The sequence below is a fragment of the Bemisia tabaci genome, chromosome 7 (genome assembly GCF_918797505.1).
Source record: "Bemisia tabaci chromosome 7, PGI_BMITA_v3".
NCBI classification, from domain to species: domain Eukaryota; kingdom Metazoa; phylum Arthropoda; class Insecta; order Hemiptera; family Aleyrodidae; genus Bemisia; species Bemisia tabaci.
Genome location: NC_092799.1, coordinates 21,763,286 through 21,770,861, shown reverse-complemented (window position 1 = coordinate 21,770,861; position 7,576 = coordinate 21,763,286). Strand labels below are relative to the sequence as shown.

General features: G+C 40.2%; 1 non-coding gene across 1 annotated transcript; it reads right to left on the bottom strand.

The window, feature by feature from the left end:
- Positions 1 to 752: 752 nt before the first annotated feature.
- Positions 753 to 826, bottom strand: TRNAI-AAU (transfer RNA isoleucine (anticodon AAU)). Its single transcript has one exon. It is a non-coding gene; the product is annotated as a tRNA-Ile (tRNA).
- Between the last annotated feature and the right edge of the window lie 6,750 nt (positions 827 to 7,576).

The window sequence follows — 7,576 nt, the reverse complement described above, 5'->3', positions numbered from 1 at the left end:
TTGTACCCATCTACATGAACTAAAGTGAATTAAATAACTTAAATTGAATTAATCAAAAATATAAAGTAACGTTAGATAATAATACAAGTATCTAAAAGAAGAAAAATTATAAAAATCTCTGTCTTTTTTTTGAAAAATTAAAGTAATAAGTTTACTAGTTTAATTATTTAAAACATTATTCCTTTCAGTCTTCACTCATACTTTTTCATTTATACATACAATATAGAGACAAGTCAGCAGTAAGCGTAATTTGAAGTGAGGGTAAAAGCAAACCGCCGCATACTTTAATATATAAGTGCATTTTTCGAGGGCAATATACTTTTTACACATGTGTAGTAATTTTTTCTTCTTCTATTTCACTATCCTCCCACGATTATTTGGAAGAGAAAGGGTCAAAATATACCCAAAAATAATTATTTTCTGACAAAAAAAGGAGACGCGGTTTGATAAAAGGTACCGACCAAATTCAATTATAAAGGAAAGTCTTTCGCTTTGTAACACTAGGAAATTACAAATATCACCTTTCCAACTATTGATGTTTCTCCTTAACATCCCATACCATCCCCCTCCCTTCTAAAAAGAAACACCAAAGCCAATGCTGCTTCGAAAATTTCGCCTTGTTGGTTAAAATATCCATTTTAGTGAAAAATGTCACGAGAGAAAATGTTTCGGAGGGCAAATATATTTGAACATTTTGAGTTGTCCAAAGTTGCAAATGCATCCGTAAACCTAATCCAGATGAAAAATATTAGTGGCCCATGAGGGGATCGAACCCGCGACCTTCGCGTTATTAGCACGACGCTCTAACCAACTGAGCTAATGGGCCGCTGTCGACAGTGTGAACGATGTAAAAACCAAGCGGGCCATTCACGTGAAGTATTTCTTTGTCGAAACTAGGGACTAAGAGGGGTAGTTCTATCTCATGTTCTTCAGGGTTGTGCCTCAATGCCTCAAACATAAACAGTGGCGTGGCGTGCTTTGCGATATATCGATTGATACGCCACTCAAACCTATGAAAAAAGATCGATTATTAGGGTGTTCGCAGTGAGCACCTTACTAATCGATTCTTTACCATAGCTTCAAATGGCGAGATATCGATAATCGATCATTCACGCCACGCCACTGAACATAAATGGACCGCGTTTAGCAGAAAGGAACCAAGCCACATCAGCTATCACCACATTTAACTGGGCAATTAAATTTGTTACAAGAAAACGTATGTGCGGATTCCTTTGAAAATTTTAAGGAATTTGGTTTGTACTATGTAAAAAATTTACTGAAATCTGCACAAAAATCTGAATAACCGGTGTTACGAAAAAATAAACCCGGTTTAATTTGGCAATATCTAATGTGGCTTAGTTCCTTTCTGCATGCTTAACGCGGTCCAAATATAACTCTAGAGAATGAGAGCACATGTTCATACCAGTTAGAGAGAAGATATTTCTATTACTTAAGTGCTAGTTTACATACAAATGATCATTTTTTGCACCGTCGTGCATCGAGAATACAAAAATTCAAATCGGACTGGGACTTTAAAAAAAAAGAATCAAGGCTGCGTGGTAGATTTTCTGAAAGAAAATCATTTCATTTTTTGTTCTTTCTTTTTTTCATTTCGGAAAAAACAAAAAGGTCTACAAAAGGTCTTGTAAAGTCGGTTAATAGCTCAACTTTTGTTTTCGCACTATGAGTAGCCGAAAACCGAAAAATCTTGCTGTTCAGAGTTTTCTAGAAAATCCGTACTTTTACTCATTTTATTTTTTTCTGCGAAGGAAAAGGGCACCCTGGTAAAAATTTGCGATAGGAGCTGCGTTTCAAAATACCATAGAAATTCTTATGGCCGGCCAAAGAAGGCAATAGAAAATCATACAGCTGGCTGTAGAAAGCGGAGCAAATCATATAGCCGGGCTATACGAAGCGATAAAAAAGTACACAGCCGGGCTATAGTTCCTATCGCCGGGCTTTACACTTTATCACCATCGGCTTTAAAAGGCTATGAGAAATTGTGTAGGAATTCGTGTGATTTGGAAATCATTAAGTTTGATACAGAACCACCATAATATTTACAAAACACACATTACATTTTCCTTTAATACAAATTTTTTTTATCAATTAAAATGAGAATAATCCTCACAGGATGTGCAAACATTTCAAAATCATGAGTTGGAAAACGCTGACTCCGCAAGATTATATATAGGAGCCTAACACAGAGCGGAGCGGCGTGCTGCCAGCGATAAGCGCACACCAGCGCCCACAAACCTAACAGGGATACTTCACGCATTGCGCAATGCGTGAAGTGTCCCTGTTAGGTTTGTAGGCGCTAATGCGCTTTTCGCGCTGGCTGCCCGCCCGCCGCGCCGCAGCGTGCCGCGGCGCTTGATGCAACTGTTTCACACCAGAGGTATTGCACAGTATCATACGAAATTGAAGGCGCTCCGACATATTAGGAATGGCAGGCATCCTTCAAAAACACGGAACTTTCCACGCAATATAAATCAAGACACTACGGCCCAAAAATAGAGCGGTAGTCCAAAAACTCACTAAGTCCTAGCATCCGTAATTAGTAACATTTAGCATACACTTTATCGCCTGGCTGTTGCTTAATCGCCATCGGCCATACAAGACTATAAGAAATTGTGTAGCCGGCTATAGAAGCTATTGAAAATCTAACAGCCAGCTTTAGGTCTATGGTATTTTGGAACACAGATTCTACTGCCAATTTTTACCAGGGCACTGACAAAAACAAGAATTGAACTAAGCAAGGAGCTTTTTCAGCTCAGTGTCCTGGCACCATTCTCTTTGAAGGTCAGTGCACGGTCCTCCATAAAGATCCTCAGGTACCAAGAACTAACCAAACCAACCTCCAATTTGAGACCCCAAAGCACTCACTTCGCTAGAATGCCCGAAGAAGAGTGTGTCCCACTGTCTCAGCCACAGAAAATTAAAATTTAGGACGGTATTTGGGTCACTACTGTATCGTAATTTCACAAAGACTGTTACAGGACAGCAATATAAACATAAGCAAAGCTTACAACTGCCCAGAACAGTTATTTTAAAATTGCATCTAATGTCATTAGATTGACAAACAAGAATAAATTTGATCGATTCTGTAATTAGGCTGTGAGAAAATAAAAGAAATAAATTAAGCTCAATTTTCAAAGCAAAATCATATTCCAATGACAGTAAGTATTTGCATAAAATAAAGTTAGGCTCCGGTAGCGGGGTGATTATAAACATGAAAGCCACGTTGCAACGACTCGTTTCCGATATTTTTATCAACGAAGATGAAGGCCGAATCCGTTATTATGCACCCACGATTTGGCAACAGTTTGTGAGAATAAAGAAGTCACGACTAAGATAGTGAGGCCACGCCTACGCCATTAGCAAAATTCAAGGTCCGATTCGCCGCGACTGCCAAAGGGTTGAAATTTCGACGGCTTATCCTCGTGCTAGGGGAAGAAAGCCGTATGAACATTCGAGAGTTGCCAAATGCCCCCCGATCAAATAAGTATTTTTGGGGAAGGTTATGCACGTTTTTTCTTGAAATTGTCAATAACTTTAGATTAAATCACGAACAAAATTGTCCAAAAAATTAGAGGAAAAATATTTAAAACTTTCCCTGTAAGTTCGTAATTTCTCTGAGGAAACTTGGCAACGTCTAGAGGTTCATACGGCGTTCTTCCTGAGCACGGTAGTATCGTAGGGAACGAGCAAAGATTGAGGAGTTTCCCGCATAAATAGGCAATCTACACCGCAGCAATGCACCAACTTCACCGGGAGATTGTAAATTAAGAGCCGCATTATTTTTGTATCGCTAATCTAAATCAACAGAGTTGCGCTTCGGCTATGTTCAGAAAACGAGAAAAATCTGAGCCAGTAATTGCGGCGATTAAAGGTTTCAGGGACAACGCGGCCGAAAGTGAAGATTGATGGCCACTATTATTTTCTGTGCTATGTCACGGGGAACAAAATCTGATCTAGAAGCGGGAAGGTTGGACCAAATCATGTTTGTCTCCAGGTAAGACAGTATCGTATCATATCTGAAACTCGTTCATGTTGCGTTGCCTATTAATTCTTGTTTAAAATAACTCCGGTCAGTTTGAGCAGAAAAGAATCAAATACGAGGATTCTGAGATACTAAGCTTGGATTTCAATGAAAATAAAATCTCGGTGTATTTACTATGAAAAGGGTAAAATTGACAAGAATTCAGGGTTCTATTTGATCCCAGTTTTTTCTTGGTAAAATTACCATTTATGGAATTGGTAATTTTACCGAGAAATCTCGGTAAAATTATTGACTTTCTCGGTAATTTTACTGGACCGCGGTAAAAACGCCGATATTTTTTTCGACTGTGGTAGAATTACCGAGATAAAATGGCAAAGTTACCGGGAATTGATTACCAATAAAAGTGCTATTCTTACCTGAAAAAACCAGTAAAAATACCGGTTTTTAGGTCAGCTTACCAGTCTGTCTTGGTAAAATTACCAATAATTGGTGAAAAAAGTGAGATGGTAAAGGTACCAACGGACCTTGGTAAAAAACGCCAGAGAATATTTTTTTCAGTGCAGTCAGTTTGAACGAAAAAGTATCAAATACGAGGATTCTGAGATACTAAGCTTGGATTTCATTTCGTAAAATCAGGTATTTTTCACAGGCGTAGCCGGAAATAAATTTCTCTTCGTGGCCTAGGCAAACCCCTTCTTTTTCAAAAGAGCTCGGGATCTTTCTAATGCAAAAAGGAATTTTAGGGAGATTTCCCTTGGAAACATTTAAAAAGTTGAGCTCTTTTGACCTCTTCAATTTTAGGCTAAATTCTCAGGCGGACTTTGGCTAAATGCAAACTTCAGTTTCAATTCTTTGAGGTAAAACCTGGATCATATTTTCGAAATCAATAGAACGAGCTAATCTAGAGACAGTTGCCTGTCGATAGCCGCAAAAACCATGAAAATCGGCCCGGTAGAAACGCGGAGCTAAGCGTTACTAGAGATGAACATTTAAGAGGCCTGAGAGCTTTTAGTATAGATTTGCCCTTCTTCCTATCGGATTATGCCTTAATGCGAGAAAAAGTATACTGGTTTTGGGGCAATTTTCATCGTTATGATTCTTCAGAGAAAGAGAAAACAGATGATGATACTTCAAATTCTAGGGGATGGGGTGGGTCCTATCGAGCCTGGCTTCTTGAAACTGTACGCTCATGGTCCTCTTGGAGAAATTAAGTAGGAAATTAAAGTTGTGCTGCATTCAATTTATTAAAAGATCTACCTAAAAAATTCATTTCTAGTGTTCCCAATTTTTTAAAACGTAAGACGTAGTTTGCCGTAGGGAAACCGCCTTGTAGGCATACTTGAACGTTGCCAAATTTTTTCAGATAAAACACAAGCTTTCTAGAAAACTTTTAAATATTTTCTCCAAAATGTCCAGGGAATTTTATTTGCAGTTTAAGCTAAAATTACTGGCAACTTCAATTATAAATATTTATTAAATTGCTCAGAGATAATTTTTTTATTTAAGAAAATTTGGTAAACATGTTCATACAGCGTCTCCGCACTGAAAAAAAAAAGTACCTTGGATCAAGCATGATAATTCTTGAATTTGCCGCCAAGAATTTTCTTTATATTGCTTTAAGCTGACTTTTTCTTGATTCAAGAAAAATAATGCCTGGGTTAAGCAAAAAAAATAGCTTATATTAACCAGCAAAATTCTTGATTTAAGAGGAAATACTTCTTGGCGGCAAATTTAAGATTCTTTTTTTTTCCAGTGCGGTTAGCACAGCGGTGGTTAGAGCCAGCCTATGTATTAACCAGTGACGAGGCGAAGTATCGATATTTCCTCATTTGAAGCTATGAGCCTCATTGAGGTGTTCGTTACGGACACCCAGTTTATCGATACTTTTCCATAGATTTAAATGGCAGATCAGTCGATATATCGCAAGCACACCGCGCCATGAAGTCATGATATTAATGTCGAATCTCCTCTGGAACGCATGGGAAAATCTCTATCCCATGCAAGGTATACGTGGAGTTGCACAAGCCTTAGTATGCAGTGAGCATAAAATAACTTATCAGAAAATTGCAAGCGCTCTCAAGATTAGGAGAGAGCCAGCGGCGTGGCGTGATTTGCGATGTATCGATTGTTATGCCATTTAAACCTATGGTAAAGAATCGATTAATGAGGTGTTCGCAGCGAACGCCCTGTCTATCGATCCTTTTCTATAGGTTTAAATGGCATAACAATCGATAAATCGCAATTGGCGCCACGCTACTGGAGAGAGCGATTGATTAGAAGCGAGCGGATGCCGCGGGTTAAATTCGTGGCAAGGCGCAAAAGCCGAGTGCAGAGGCGGATCCAGCAATTTGGCACCACTGGCAATCCTCCATTTAAACATGCGTTAAATAATCGATTGTTGTCGTAGTGACGAGCCCCTCCAAAAATCGATATATTCCCGTAGGTTTAAACGGAGAAAAACAGTGTTGTCAATTTCCTGGATCCGCCAAAGTCCGAGTGAAATACTGGAGCGCCGCAGGATGATCCGTGACAAAAAAGAACGGAGTTAATGCTAATAGAGAGTGTCAGTAAGAGCCATAAAACAGTAATTGAGTTAGTGAGTTAATTAAAAACGAGAGATGGGGACGTGCCGGGGTGGTATACCGGGGGAGGGGGGGGGGGGGGTAGTGCATGTATTTCAGTAAACAACACTGGACATCGGGAGCTGAGTAGCATGCAAGAGGCAGGGCACGGCATCGGAGAAGGAGAAGGTGATAGTGGGTGTGCCACGGGGTCCACCGGTGCCCAAGATTTCGCATGTTGCGTACATCGGCGCGCAGGCGCAAATGCGCAATGCGGTACAGGGGCAGTCGTATTGGACGTATTTCTGTCAAACGGAACTATGTGCATTATGACGTGAGCCCTGTTATGCATGTATGCTTATGGGTCACAGGGCTCATGTCTTGATGCACATAGTTCCGTTGGATAGGAACACGTCCTATTGGCAATCCGAATCGCAGCCAGTCCTGTCGGCGCAACGCGGTGTAGCGCGAAATTGTACAGCACATCTCATTGTTGAGCTAATAACAAGAAATAATAATGAACATAACATTAGAACAACTATCTATTAAAAGATAATGTCAAGATAGTCGGGGAACGGTGGAGGTTGCCAAGAGTTGTGCCCGAGCCCGATAACTTATCGCTTGACCTTTTTTTCCCTCCTTTTCTCCCGTTCCTTTTTCCCCTCTCGCGCATATGAAAAATGAGAGTGCTATAAAACTCTCTCGCCCGCGACCGAGAGTCGAGATTGTGGATTGACCCGAACTTTATCCGGAGTCGATTTTGGAGTGGCGTCCACGTCTGCATGGAAATAATAGCGGAGTGATTCCAACTCACCAACCTCAGACTTGCGTGTTTCGCGCGCGCGGCCCGCGACTGGTAACCTTTTGGCTCGCGCCGTCGAGCACTTGCAATAAAATTCGCTGGAACTGATACAAGTAGTGTTGATCAATTAGTCTGAATACGTACCTATGTCCTCTCTGTTTGATTGATCACTCCAATTGACTGCCAATGTGAGAACGTGCGCAAGAGCTA